This window comes from Rosa chinensis, chromosome 6, assembly GCF_002994745.2.
Source record: "Rosa chinensis cultivar Old Blush chromosome 6, RchiOBHm-V2, whole genome shotgun sequence".
NCBI classification, from domain to species: domain Eukaryota; kingdom Viridiplantae; phylum Streptophyta; class Magnoliopsida; order Rosales; family Rosaceae; genus Rosa; species Rosa chinensis.
Genome location: NC_037093.1, coordinates 52659985 through 52674401, shown reverse-complemented (window position 1 = coordinate 52674401; position 14417 = coordinate 52659985). Strand labels below are relative to the sequence as shown.

At 37.8% G+C, this 14417-nt stretch overlaps 1 long non-coding RNA gene and 1 pseudogene across 1 annotated transcript; one reads left to right on the top strand and one right to left on the bottom strand.

Annotated features, from left to right (window-relative positions):
* Nucleotides 1–3953: 3953 nt before the first annotated feature.
* On the top strand, nt 3954–7117 carry LOC112173411 (annotated as a pseudogene).
* Nucleotides 7118–9873: 2756 nt separating this feature from the next.
* LOC112174588 lies at nt 9874–10792 on the bottom strand. The gene is made up of 3 exons (XR_002926076.2): nt 10717–10792; nt 10372–10460; nt 9874–10107 (listed from the first exon to the last, which is right to left on the bottom strand). It is a non-coding gene; the product is annotated as an uncharacterized LOC112174588 (long non-coding RNA).
* Nucleotides 10793–14417: the final 3625 nt, after the last annotated feature.

The following is a 14417-nucleotide window of genomic DNA, read 5'->3' as shown; positions in this document are numbered from 1 at the left end:
CGCTTGTTTCGAACTGGAGGCTAGAAATCGAAGGGTTGCAGAAGCAAAGCCCTCCGTCGACGGCTGATGTGCTCATATTTTCCTATTTTGTTATGCCTCTTAATCTTGATATTTATGTTTAGTTCTCCTTGTTTATGGTTCATTTACTTAGTTTAGTGTGTTTATAGGTATGAAGAGCAAGGATGAGAAAAAGAAGGAAAAAGAGAGGAAAAGGATTGAAGGTGCTTTGCAATCCTAAAAACTGAAGCAGCCTCTGCTGAATGGCTAACTTTGAGGATTAAACTGTACTGATCCAGAGACAACCAGAAAACGTGCCTTATATACACGGAAAGCCCTGAATGTCTAGTTTTTGGAGAATTTTACGGTTCGTGGTTTAGATATCTCTAGAGGGAGATACGGCCATTGAAGTACAGGCAGTTCAGTCGATACGCGAATCTGTGATGTGTTTCTAAGAGCTCGAGTTTTCAAGGCCTGAATGACTTAGCAAAATTCTGGGAAAATTGGTATAGCATTATGGACCGTCTGAGAGCCCAACATATGTTTCTTTGGAATTTTAGAATGCCACATCACCTTTCTTTTGTGCTAAGTGATTAAGGAGTTCCAGATGCCTAAAGCAAGAAGGAAAAGTTGCATCTTATAAAAGGAGAATGTGTCAAGATGGAGGAGAAGGATTCACCATCAGATTCTCATCAAAGAAAGCTGCTGCCATCACGTGTTCACCTTCCATCTCCATTCAACAAGTTCTTTTATGTTTTTAAGATTTTCTATTATGTTTTCTTTGAACATGAGTAGCTAAACCTCTTTTCTAGGGCTAGGATGAGGCCCTAGCATATTGTTTACATGTTTTGATATTCAATTGATGGATTATATATTAGTTTCTTTTCAGATGAATTCTTAATCTCTTCTTGAATTGTTGCTTATGTTAAAGTTCTATTGATTCGCGACCTTTAGGGCTTTGCATCTAGTTATCAGAAGATGAATTTGAGGCATAGCTGCAATATAATTCATATTAGTTTCATGTAATTAAGAATTGTAAATTACATTATTACTTGAGAAAGAATAATGATTTGCTTGATTTCTTTTTTTTCTAAAGTGTAATGAGTCCTGCATGTTAAATTTATACCTGAGAAGGATAAACTACATAGTTAGGATATACGACCTTTACCCGAGAGGGAGAGAATCATGCACTTAAGGAAAACTATGGTCTAGAGTACCTGAGAAGGACTTAGATACGGGAATTATCATCTGGAGAAACGAAAGAATCCTTTGGTTGGTTCAAAACGTAGATAAGATTGCTTGTGGTTGATTCCGACACCCTAGGCTCATCATCATCATATTTTTACTTTCAATCATTATAGACTCTTTTCAATTTCAGTTTATTTAGATTCACTTTTTAAGTTTCTGTTTTCAAGTTATTTTCCCATTATCAACAACTCTTTTCAAAACCGTGAAAATCATAGTCTTAGTTTGAGTCATTGTGTGTGTCTTAATCGATTTGTGTTTCTTGTTTTGTGTGTTTTTGGATTTAATTAATTTAGGTTTTCATATTGTGAATTGACTTAATATCCTGGTGGGAACGACAACCCCTTCTCTTCCATTACTATACTACATCCACCCTGTATACTTGCAGGAATTCCATCAACGGCGTGTACGCGGCCCTCTGTGGTTGGTCAACATTGAGACTTCACGGTTTTGGTCTCCAGGCCCCTTTACTTCGAACCAAGGTGGCGGTGATCAGAGGAAAAGGCCGAAACCAGCAAGGCTCAAGGAACAGTGGCATCGCCGTCACGGGATATCAAGGTGGAGGCTGCCGGCAGTGCATGCCGGTGATTCTGGGTGGGTTTTGGGTTGAATTTAGGTGCTGCGTCGACTGGTGGAGGTGGTGTGGTGAGATGGTGGCCGGAGATGGAGTCTCCGGTAGTGGCAGAGGGAAGAAAAAGAGAGAGGGAGCGAGAGGTCGGGGGAGAAAGAGAGAAGGGCGCGGCTGAGAAGAGAGGGAGAGTGAGTTCTAGGGTTTTCAAGTTCCTATTTATACTTAAGTACGTGAAATATCAATTTTTCCCTTGCGACGAATTACGAAACTCTTCTAGTTAATTGCTTTTGGTTTTGAGCTGGTAACTTTTCTTTTATTCATTTTTCGTCGGAGACTTCCTAAGTTATTTCTCGACTTCGTCCTAGGCCCAACACTCGATCTCGTCAAAACTCAAAATCCAAAACTTTGTTACAACTCAAATTATTATCTTCGAAACTTCAACAAACGGTCACCTCACTAAACTTCTGTAACCTTCTAGGCCCAAATGAAAGAATCTAGGCCCAAACTTAAATCATAAGGCCCAATAGGTGGTCTCGACACCAAAACAATCTCCGAAATCGATTTCTTCACTTGTATCACCTTGCGCAAATCTTACTGGCAAAAAATTACCTTCAAAAATTAAACAAAATTTTTGGGGGCTCACATAGGTAACACTTTTGTTTCCTGCATTTCAAATTTGGGGTAATTGATAAACCTTATTGGCTATCTGACGTACTTATATCTGATATACCTATCTAAATTGCTTAAATATATATAATATCTTATTCTCGAAAAAAAAAAAATCACACCCACTTAACCACTTTAGCTGACAAAGTGAGTTCTCATAATAATAAATAGATGTTTAAGGACACCTAGTTTGTGTGTCTGGCCCAAACTCTAATTACTTGTGTGAATTGTAATAGGGTTAGTCTTACATATATTCTCAGAGATATCTTGGTAAGATATTCAAATAGTTATACGATTATGTTTCCTTGTAAAACTCTAATTCTATGCTTGTAATCCTCTATATAAAGAGACCCTTATTATTAATGAAAAGCACAACTCATTCTCTCCCAATTCTCTCTACTATTCTCTCTGCATCTCTTTTCCTAAAACACGTTATCAGCACGAAACCCTAACCTTGAAACAAATTATTGAAAGGGCAACCTAGGCTGTAGCCCGTGTAAGTTTTTATATATCCAACTTAGATCACTTACATGCTCAGAAATCGTCAAACTCAGGGATATATATATATATATATATATATATATATTTGGGTTGACATGCATGATTAGCCACAGGGCCGGTCCTAAGATTATAGAGGCTTGAGGCAAAAAAAAAAAATGTGGCCTCATCTGAATTTCACATTTTAGCAATTAAACAATTTTTTATTCTTTTTAGGTCTCAACTTGAGTGCTTTTGGGCATATTTTTTAGTGCTTTATTATTCTTATATATGTATATGTTTAAATATAAAACCTGGTATATATATTCTCAAAAGAAAAAATTATAAAACCTGGTATCTAGAAAGAAGAATTAAAGAAAGTGACGAAAGGAGAGGAAAAAAAATACAGAAAATAAAATAAGAAAAGAAAGACAAGGAGAAGGATAAACTCATAAAAGAAAGAATTCGCGCTCTAGAGATTCGAACATAGGAAGGCTGAGCTCATTTTCATATATATGTCAAAGCCGCTTTTCCGCTATGCCAGTTGCATATGTAGGTTGTGTGGTCACAAATATTATATATATAGAAACATAGCTGAGGCAATTATTTAAATTGGAGGCCTCCGGAAATCGGTGGCCTGAGACGACCGCCTCACTGAGCAGCCCTCAGGGCCAACACTGACTAGCCATATATCATTCAGATTCAAAAACCTAAGGTGTTTGGCCTCAGGAAAATCTTGATTGGTGAAAACTTATATGGATAATTTTACAGGGAAATGATGGAAAATGTCACATTAGAGTGTGAAAAGATAAAAATGTCACCTAGTTTCCCACTTGATAAAAAGGTCCACTATAAATTGTTAGTAATATTAATTTAGTCCTTATTAATAATGAGATGATGTTAAAAAAGGTAAATTTTTAATTTTTCTGATGTCCATTCTGCCCTTAAAGCCAAATACACGTTTATAACTCTACATTCAAAAATTTTAGGTCTCAAATCTTCTCCCCATTTGATCAGAAATCCCAAAACAGAGCCCCGATTAGAAACCCGGTAGAAGATGAAGATGAGTGTCATCGAACTTCTGACGAGAGTCGAGGCTATCTGCAACAAGTACGACCGATATGACATCGACAAGAAGAAGGACTCTAACGTCTCCGGCGACTATGTCTTCACTCGCCTCGATCTACTCCACCGTCGAGTCCGACATTGAAGCTGTTCTTCAGGTTCAGTCTCTTTCTCAGCCTCTCTCTATTCTCTTATTTGATCTCTGTTTGGTTTCTGGAAAAGCTTGTGAAGTTGAAACTTGATAGTGTAATATCTGGACGTAGGTGAATGAAATTGACTAGAATTTTAGTTATTATTTGGTCCTATTTTTCAAATTGAGACTAAAATTTGTGTAATTTTGAGTAGCGACAGAGAGAAATGAGGAGCGAAAAGGTTCCCAATCCCAACTACCACCTCTCTCGAGATCTAATGCTTTCTTTGATTTAGTTTTTGCTTTATTCTGTTTGCGAAATGAAATTTTTGGATTGCTGTTTTTTTTTTGTCCGGTTTTGCTTAATTGTTTGTCTTAGATGTGTTTAGCTCAGGTTCTTGATTCTCAAATCATGAAGAATTTGATTTATAGGTTTTCTTTGATTGTAACCCTAACTTCAATTTTGAAATTTCACCTAAGAGCAGGAGACTCCGCTTCGAGCTGCTGTTAATTATGGCGAAGGTAGTATAGTAATAACTCTTTTCTTCAACTATTTCTAATGATTTCTGCTTTTCAATGTGCAATTTTGGTCAATGATTCATTAGGTTCAGTTTGTTCAATTTGTTGTTACAGTTGTGTTCTTAGCTCAGATAGTTGATTTTTTTGTCATACTGTGCTTGATTCGTAGTTTGGACTTCGTTTTTTATTGCTTTACTTCTCATCAAGCTTCAGATAGATCTGAGTTTGTGAAGTTTATAGTCTCTGTTCAAATCTGGTAGTTAGCTCACAAGGAATTGCTGGCTTTAGTAGCCAGCTTTTGAATAATAGAAGTACTCTGGGAGGTTTTGACTGTTATAAAAAGTGATTGATAAGTTCATGTGATCTAATCTGATTGCAGCTTCCGAGTGTTGAGATTAATCCGCAATAACATTTACGCATGTTACTATAGAGTCCAATAAGTGCACATGTGTTTGGGAAATAATGCCGCATAATAGTATTGTGATTATTGATATGAGTGTGCCGAATCAACGCCGACTCTGCACTTATGAATCCAAACTCCCAAATCCTTGCCTTGAAAGGTAGGTTTTAACTTATGACTTTGTATTGACATTGATAACTGGTCATGCTTAGCCTTTTGGTATTGATCTTAATATGCTTCTGCTTCAACTTGTTGAACCTCGGTTTACTTAATTATGAGTGCATGACTTGTAGTTGTAATTCAACTTTCTATTATAAGTGTTACATTTAGTGGAACCATCAGCAACTATTATATGCAGTTTAAGTGTTAGCATTATTTAAATTTTTAGTTTGTTCTTACATCTAATCATTTTACATCAAATGAGTTTTGATGCGGTCAGTAGAATATATACACAGTAATTTACAAATTACAATGCTTTACATTGCCATTGTCTTTGATAAGGAATGCACCTAAAGTGCTTTGAAGTTTTATTTTCTCTAGTTGGAGTATGTTTCGGATTTCCGTATTGTTTTAATTTTCTTGAGCTAGCTAGTCCTATTAGAACAAGCAATCGACTTGGTTAAAATGTGTACAAGATCATTTAAAAACCCCATTACTAGTGGCAGCAGGAAACTCACATTCGAAACAAAATTTAAGGTCGAAAAAATGTGAATTGTAGGAACCAATTGCCTATGCATGCTTGTAAGTTTTAGATAGATTATGCAATGTACCTCTTGCATTATGTTAGCTTTGTCTTTAATGATGCTAGTGATAAGTTATGCCTCAACCAGTTCATACATTACCGCATAGTCACGTGATAGAAGTGTTGTTCCAATTATCAAATGATGATGATCTTGATATATTCTCAAGTCTGATGCATGCTACTTATTCTTTTTCAGGGATCCGCTGAATGTCCAAATATTCCTCAAAATGCATATGTCTGATTATGCTAAAAGATGGCTGAAGGAAATGCAAAATATTGATGAGGACCACACCTTAACTCAACTTGAAACAGCATGGCAAAATCTGGCTGTGGTAATTCATCAATTTTGTTCTCCCTTTATAGTTCCCTTACAGAAAAGTTATAGTCCATGTTTCTAATTACACTTTCATTGTATTCAGGGTGGTTCTAAGTTACAGGAGGCATATCTCATCTTCCAAGATTTCTCTGAGAAGTCTTAGGTTACAAGCTTGGTTTTGAATGGAAAGGGAAACACTGCTTCTTGAAGCATGGAACAAGGCAAGTCTCATTAATTAGTTGTAGCTTAGTTAGAGATTTTGAAATGTCTACAGGTAGTAGTCAATTTGGACAAATGTAATATAATTTGCACTATACATAAGTACATGATTACAGTCTTATGGCTGAACTCAATCTGATAGCATAGATACACACTAGTATGTTGATTTGTGAGTTCAAATATTGTTGTGTGCATTATTATGGATTTAGTAATGCTCCAAATATATGAACATCCTGCTTTTCAACTAGAAAATGGCACTGAACATGCACATGTTTTCAATATTTGAGTAATATGGAGTCATTTTGTGTTTCTCACAGGATGCAGAGGATCCAGAAACTCTAGCCAACCTGGTCGTATGCTGTATTCACCTTGGAAACCTACCTTCTCGTTTTGTCAGGTAAAGTTTGTTGGTGAACACAAGAGAATTGGGTAGTCATAATTATGGGGAATATCTTCACTCGGGGTATTATAATTCAAGTGTTAGCTACTGTATAACATAATGGTTAATGATTCTACTCACTGCTTTTCAGCCAATCAAGACTTGCACATCTAGACCACGTCCTCGTCAAAGGTGCCTCAACTGTAGAAGAGAGCTTTGACAGAGCTCTTCAATCAGTTGCTTGAAATCTGAGAGATTGATTTCAGATGAGCTAATTAATGCTATTGTATACTCCTCACACCTTTTGTGACGGCTCTTCTTTTGATTTTGTAAGCTAAGAAATTAAGAATATATAAAATTTAAATGAAAATGTGTATTTGGGGACTGTTTACATGATCAGTGACTTGGTCAGTGACATATTCATGATCGTGACATGGCCAGTAATTTGGCCAATGACTTAAGGTTAACAGTGATTAGTGACATGTTCATGACTGTGACATGGCCAGTGACATAGGCAGCGACTTGAGGTTAACAATGACTTGACCAGTGATCTCATTAACTAGGGACTTGGCCAGTGACTTGAGGTTAACAGTGACTTGGTCAGAGATTGACAGTGACTTGGCCATGGATTGACAGTGACATGTTCGTAATTGTAACCTGACCAGTAACTTGGCCAATGACATAACCAGTGCCTTGAGGTTAACAGTGACATGGCCAATAACCTTACAAATAAAGGACCTGGCCTAGCTAGCCAATGACATGTGTATAACAGTGACTTGGTCAGTGACATGTGTATAACCTTACAAACTGTAACCTGATCAGTAACTTGACCAATGACATAACCAGTGCCTTGAGGTTAACAGTGACCTGGCCAATAACCTTACAAACTAAGGACCTGGCCTAGCCAATGAGGTGTATAACAATGACTTGGTCAGTGACATGTGTATAACGTTACAAACTGTAACCTGATCAGTAACTTGGCCAATGACATAACCAGTGCCTTGAGGTTAATAGTGACCTAATCAATAATTTTACAAACTAAGGACCTGGCCTAGCCAATGACATGTGTATAATAGTGACTTGACAGTGACATGCCATTTGACTTGATCAATGACTTGGCCAGTGACTTTGATAGTTACATGATCAGTAACATGGTCAGTGACATGTTCATGACTGACATGTCCAATGACTTCCCTAACTAGAGACCTGGTCTGGCCAGTGACATAGCTAATGACTTCTATAAATGTATAACAGTGACATGGTTACTTATATGCAATGTGACTTGGCCAGTAATTTGGTTAGTGACATGTTCATGACTGTAACATGGTCAGTAACATAGCTAGTGACTTAAGGTTAACAGTGAACTGGCTAGTGACCTCACTAACTAGGGACCTGGCTAGTAACTTGGTCAGTGACATGGATATAACAGTAACATTGTCAGCGACTTGAGGTTAACAGTGACTTGGTCAGAGATTGACAGTGACTTTGCAAATGACTTGGCAAGTGACATGAGATTGACAATGACTTGGCAAGTGATATCTGATTGAGAGTGACATAATTGGTGACTTTGAGAGTGATATGGTCATGACCGTGACATGCCTAGTAACTTCACAGGTAAATTGGTTTCAATCCTTGCTCCTCACCCAGATTCATCTAGAGGCGAATCTAGGCGAGAGAATTTCTACTCACCTGGATTCGCCTCGAGGGGATTGCTCTTCACCCATACGTGGCCGTAAGGGGATTTCAACTCACATAGATTCGTGCTTAGGGAATTACTTTCCTCCTCACCCAAATTTACCTTGAGGGGATATCTCCTCACCTAGATTTCCATTGCTAGATTACTTCTCACCCAAATGTGACTTTGCCTTGAAGTTACATGATCAGTTACATGGTCAGTTACATACATTGTAAGTGACATGGTCAGTTACATAATCTATGACATGCGGTTAACACACGTTGCCAAGGAGTTGGCCCAGTGAAGTCACAGGCCATGTCAATGACATGATCAATTACATGGTCAGTTACATACATTGTAAGTTACATGGTCAGTTACATGATCAGTGATTTAAGGTTAACAGTGACTTTGTCGATGACTTGAGTGTGATAGTGACTTGGCCAGGGATTGACAGTGACATGTTCATAACTGTGACATGGTCATTGACTCGAGGTTATTAGTGACTTGACCAGTAACTGTGTTAGTGACTTGGCCAAGGATACAATGACATGTTTATAAATGTGACATGTATAGAGACTTTCGGTTGACAGTGACTTTGTCAGTAACTTGACCAATGACATAGCCAATGACATGGCTAGTAACTTAGCCAAGAATTAGCAACGACTTTACCAATAACTTGAGTTTAAAAATGATTTTGCCAGAGATTCACAGTGACATGTGTAACAGTGACATAATAAATGACATGCAACTTGACCAAGGATTGCCAGTGACATGATTAGTGACATGTTCATGACTATGACATGCCCAGTGACATAACTTGGCCAATGACTTTTCCGGTGACTTGAGTTTAACAATGACTTGAGATTAACAGTAACTTGCCCGGAGATTAATAATGACATGGTCAGTAACTTTGCCGGTGACTTGAGATTAACAGTGACTTGATCAGGAATTGATAGTGACTTGGCCAAGGATTGACAATGACATGGTCAGTAACTTTGCCAGTAACTTCTGGTTAACAGTGACTTTACTAGTGATTGACAGTGACATAATAAGTGACTTTTCGTATGACTTGATGAGGTTAACAGTAACTAGGCGATTGAGCTGGCCAATGACTTCACTAGCTAGTGACTTGGTCAGTGACATGTATAACAGTGACATGCAATGTGGCTTGGTTAATAATTGGTCAGTGACGTGTATGACAGTGACATGCAATGTGTATAACAATAGTATTTATCAATCAAGATGAAAATCTCCCACACAAAAGTGGCTTAAAATATCCAATTCTTTCCATTCATTTGCGATACCTGAAAACTGGAAGCAACTCCTAACATATGATAGCAATAGTAATAGGGGAGGGATTTTCACCAATTTGATTATGAAGCAAAAAATGACACCCTCAAAGCACAGAAACTCGAGCTTCAACTAAAAATCTAATCCAAAAAAGGTTATGATGCAAAAATACATATTTACCCACTAAAGCAACAAGCACAATTTTATTTGTCTACAACTAAACATTCATCAAATTGAAACTGAAACAAGTATTACATACTGAACGAAGCTAAACCCAGCAAGAGTGTGATTATTAGGAGTAATGAAGATTGGAGATAAGAGCAGAGCTGCAGCCATTACAGGTGGAGCCAAGCTCTTTAAAAGCTTCCATGTTCTTGCTTTTGGGGAATTGGGTTGTGCTCTTGCTTCACTGCACACTTTAAACAATATGGTAGCAACATGAAATTAGGCATTCGTGCATTAGACATAAGTGTCATATACTTTAGTTTTACTTCCCATGCCCAACAAACAAGATAAGCAATCTACTTTACCTTACCTGCCACAAATTCATCAAAATGTGAAGAGTGATGTAGGACTAGGAAAAGTACATAACCACATCACTACTCATGAGGATTTGTTTATGAAACATGCAACTACGTACAAACCAAACTATAATAAAAGTAAACAAGAGATAAATTTACCATGATGCTCCCATATCTACTGGACAACCAAATGAGTAATCAGTATGAAACCGGCCACCAAGTCTATCTCGTGATTCGAGCAATGTCACCTGAAAAATGATAACGAGAATAATTTAAGAAGCTGGAAAATACAATTTTTCCATTAGTCAAGTTCATCAAGAGCGTGTGAGACACTTACGGAATTAGTACTACCACTTTAGTCATGGCCCTGATACTTTATGGACCATTTTACTATAACTAGACCTAAAGTCCGTCCTTTCTCACATATGATGAAACAAATCCAACTAGAGTAATGTAGATAGCAATTCATGCTAAACCAACAAATATACCGAGTAGATGTCTGACCTGATTGGTACCTATAAGGTACAGATGGAAGCCAGTTAGTCCACCAACAATGCATGCCCTGACTCATGGTAGGCAATAGTGCAGAGCTTGCTAATAACCTGCATGATGGCAAATCAGAATAAAGTTGAAGCTTGATTTTTCTTTTTTCTTTTAATGCTGTAAACAACTCGGCGATTATGAGTATAGTTAAACATGTTCAAAAAACAAGCACAGATAAAGAAAAAATAATAGAAACTTCAGGGATTACACCAATAAGGCCTCAGGAATAGACTATCTATACTAGTGAGGCTAGGAATCAAGAAACTTTCTTCCCCTTCCACTTACAAGAGAGGATGTGGACTCCAATGATCATTAAGCATGCAAAATGAGTCCACTGAATATTAATACTCAAATGGGAAAATCGTCCGTACAGTACCTAACTTTTTCCCCATTCTAAATTTCAGTACCTCACGTTCAGAAAATATCAAAACGGTATCTGAGATTTTGACTCCGACTGAAGATTGGTACCTGGTGCTGTTAGCTCCGTTATGGAACTTGACAGCTGAAGGATATTTTTGTCTTTTCATGTCTTAATCCATTATTTTTTATCTATACATTTTTTTTGTATTTTTTTCTCTCCCTACTGTTCCTCTCTCTCTCGTCCCCATTCAAACCCAGAACTCTCTCTCTCTCTCTCTCTCTCTCTCTCTCTCTCTCTCTCTCTCTCTCTCTCGTCCATCCCCTCTGGTCTATTCAAGTTTGGAGTCCTTGGACTAACCAGTCCGCTATCAGTTTCCTCTATTTCTCTTCCCTCAATCAATGAATCTGTATCAGCTATCTCTCCTATCTGTTTATTTCACACAAAAATCAAAATCCAAAGCATATTTTGATTCAAGAACACAGTGGCCCAACAAATCACAGTACCCAAATCTAGCTGTTATACACTGAAACAATCAAAACCCAGAAAGCATAATCTTCAAAAGACAATAATTGCAAGCAAACTAAAACACATTGGTCGGCAAGAAGCTTGGAAACTTGCCGGAAATCCCAAAATTATTCTCCCCTTCGATTCTCTCTCATGTCTTATCATCTGGACAAACCAACACTATGGATAGGTCGGCGAGGTCGAAAGGAAGCTTCTGACACCAGTGAGACGCTATGACCAAGCCGGAATCGGAAAACCCGCTGGCGAACCCGAGAAGTTTTCGGGATTCTTCCTACCTCCGTCGCAGGTCGTTCGGAGCAGGGACGATCGAGCTCCGGTTGGCGATAACGAGAGGAGTCGAACGACGCCTGTCTGACGTCGGGTGCTCACCGGAAAGTGGAGATACCATCGGTCTGAGCCTGTCGTTACAAAACGGTCGAGACCGAGGTCGGTCTGGGCGGTAATCTGGTGCTCCTCAAGCTGGTTCAACTTATATATACTCAAATCCAACGGCTGAGATCAAACGGTGATTACAATGGACACTCCACATTAAACCGCTCTAATTTCTATTTTTAATTATATTTTTGGATATTACCAACTTCCAAAAATTATTAAAAATAGCTCGGGTGCACGAAAAATCCTCTGAAAGTTCTACAATCTCGAAACGACATCTAGTTTAATCCTACGGGCTCAAAAGATAAAATTTAACAAACCAAAAATTTAAATAATTTTTCAAAAATAATAGAATTTTTTTTATTATATGAAAAAAATAAAGAAAACAAACACTAAAGGGTAAATTGGTCATTTAATGATCAAAATATGCCAGCCGTCAGTTTTTGTAATGGAGCTAACGACACTAGGTATCAATCTTCGATCAGGGTCAAAACCTCAGGTACCGTTCTAATATTTTCTGAACGTGAGGTACTGAAGTTTAGAATAGGGAAAACGTCAGGTACTGTACGGACGATTTTCCCTACTTAAATTATTTTCTTATAAAACATATGTCCCTTCATGCAACACATATTATTATAGCAACCTGCTTCTGGTTTTGGTGAAAAGCTTCAAGATGTGAAGAGAAAAGAGCAGTCGATCGCCAGAAAGAACACAGCCATGGTAAAATGCCAAAGTCAATCGGAAGCTGGCGGCGGTGGTTGGTGAATTTGGCTGGAGGAAGGCTCTGATTGGAGGAGGTAATTGTCGTCGGGTCCGAGCTTGTGTTCAAGGTCGAAATCGGAATTCTCTAATAGAGGACGCCGGAGTGGAGGAGCCAAAACACACCATCAATTGCAGCCAAAATGAACTAATTGCCTATAACAAAGAAACACATCATTGTCATCATCAAAAAGAAAATCACACAAAGCAAGGAAGCAGAAAGCTTAACATATTTGAAAAGGCAGAAGAAAAAATCTATGAAAGTGAACGAGCTTTGCATCGAAAACAAAACTTAAAAACAGAGGATTCTTAATCGACGAAGATGAAATGAGAAAGGAATTAAGAAATTAGAGGGATTTCGATTAACATATCTGAACGAGTGAGTGAAAAAAAGGAGAAAAAGGCGTACTTGTGGAGGGAGGACCAACTGGAGGCGACGGCGGAAACGAGATCGGAGGGGACGAAATTGCAAACTGCAACTGTCGAATGTGAAATTGGAGAGGCCTAGCGTCTTGAAGTGAGTGCTTTTAGTGGTAGTTTTTGTAATTATTTGTATTTTCAGTGTCCGGTCGTTAAGAGGTGACCTTAATTATCATGGGATATTTGTGTATCCTGAATTATAATAAAGTACTTCAGAATGACCTCTTTTATCATTAACCCTAATTTTACTGTATATGCCTATGCATATATGTCATTCACGAATCTAATACACTAAGCACTCAATTACTAAAACAATTACCTATTATACTTCTGTTATTTACCATAAGATTTTTTTTCTTCCAAAATTACCATAAGAGTTGTTGTAGTGGCAACAGATCGAGGTGATCAAAGTGGCTACTAGTCATTTTCTTTTTACCTTGGCTCTACAATTGGAGGTCAACCCTGTTCGAAATTCATTCGTGTTGCATGTCAATACAAGTCCTAAATTTCTAAACAGGGTGTAGCACTTCCAAAATTGATAAGGCAATCCCTCGCTACAATTTCCGTCCTTTTTTTATGATCCAGTGAGCAACACACGTACAAATTGTTAAAAAAGATTTGTTTGCAAGAGCCATAATTAATCCTATGTGATAACTTCGTCAAAGTGCATAATGCAAAACATAATAAAGTATGCTGCTAAAAATAATTCACGTAATCATTTTATTCATGTACATTGTGTACAGCTAGATATTACAACAATAAATTTTATCGGAAAAAAAAAAGATTACAACAATAAATTGATGGTATAACATTATTTGACGTTAGACTATAACATTATTGTTATAGTACGTATATAACAATAAATTACTATACTAGTATCTGCTGTGGCACGAGTTTATTACCATTTACCAATCGACTTATTTATGATTCATGACCATGCCGGTTTGCACTGGAAACCTGAAGTTAGGGTACGCATATGGAGGAGGCCTGCAAAGTTAATTTCTTTGGTTAATGGTTGAAGCAGCATGACCACTAGCAGGAGGCTTATGACCAGGCGTGTTGGTGGGCGGATTAGGTCCACCGGAAGGGGGAGTACCCCTCTGCTTCGACTCCATTAAGACAAAAAGTTTGTTCTTCGTCAAGTTTTCTACAGTGGTGTGGCCTGCAAAGTTTCTTTGGTTAATGGTTGCAGCATGACCACTAGTAGGAGTCGCAGGACCAGGCA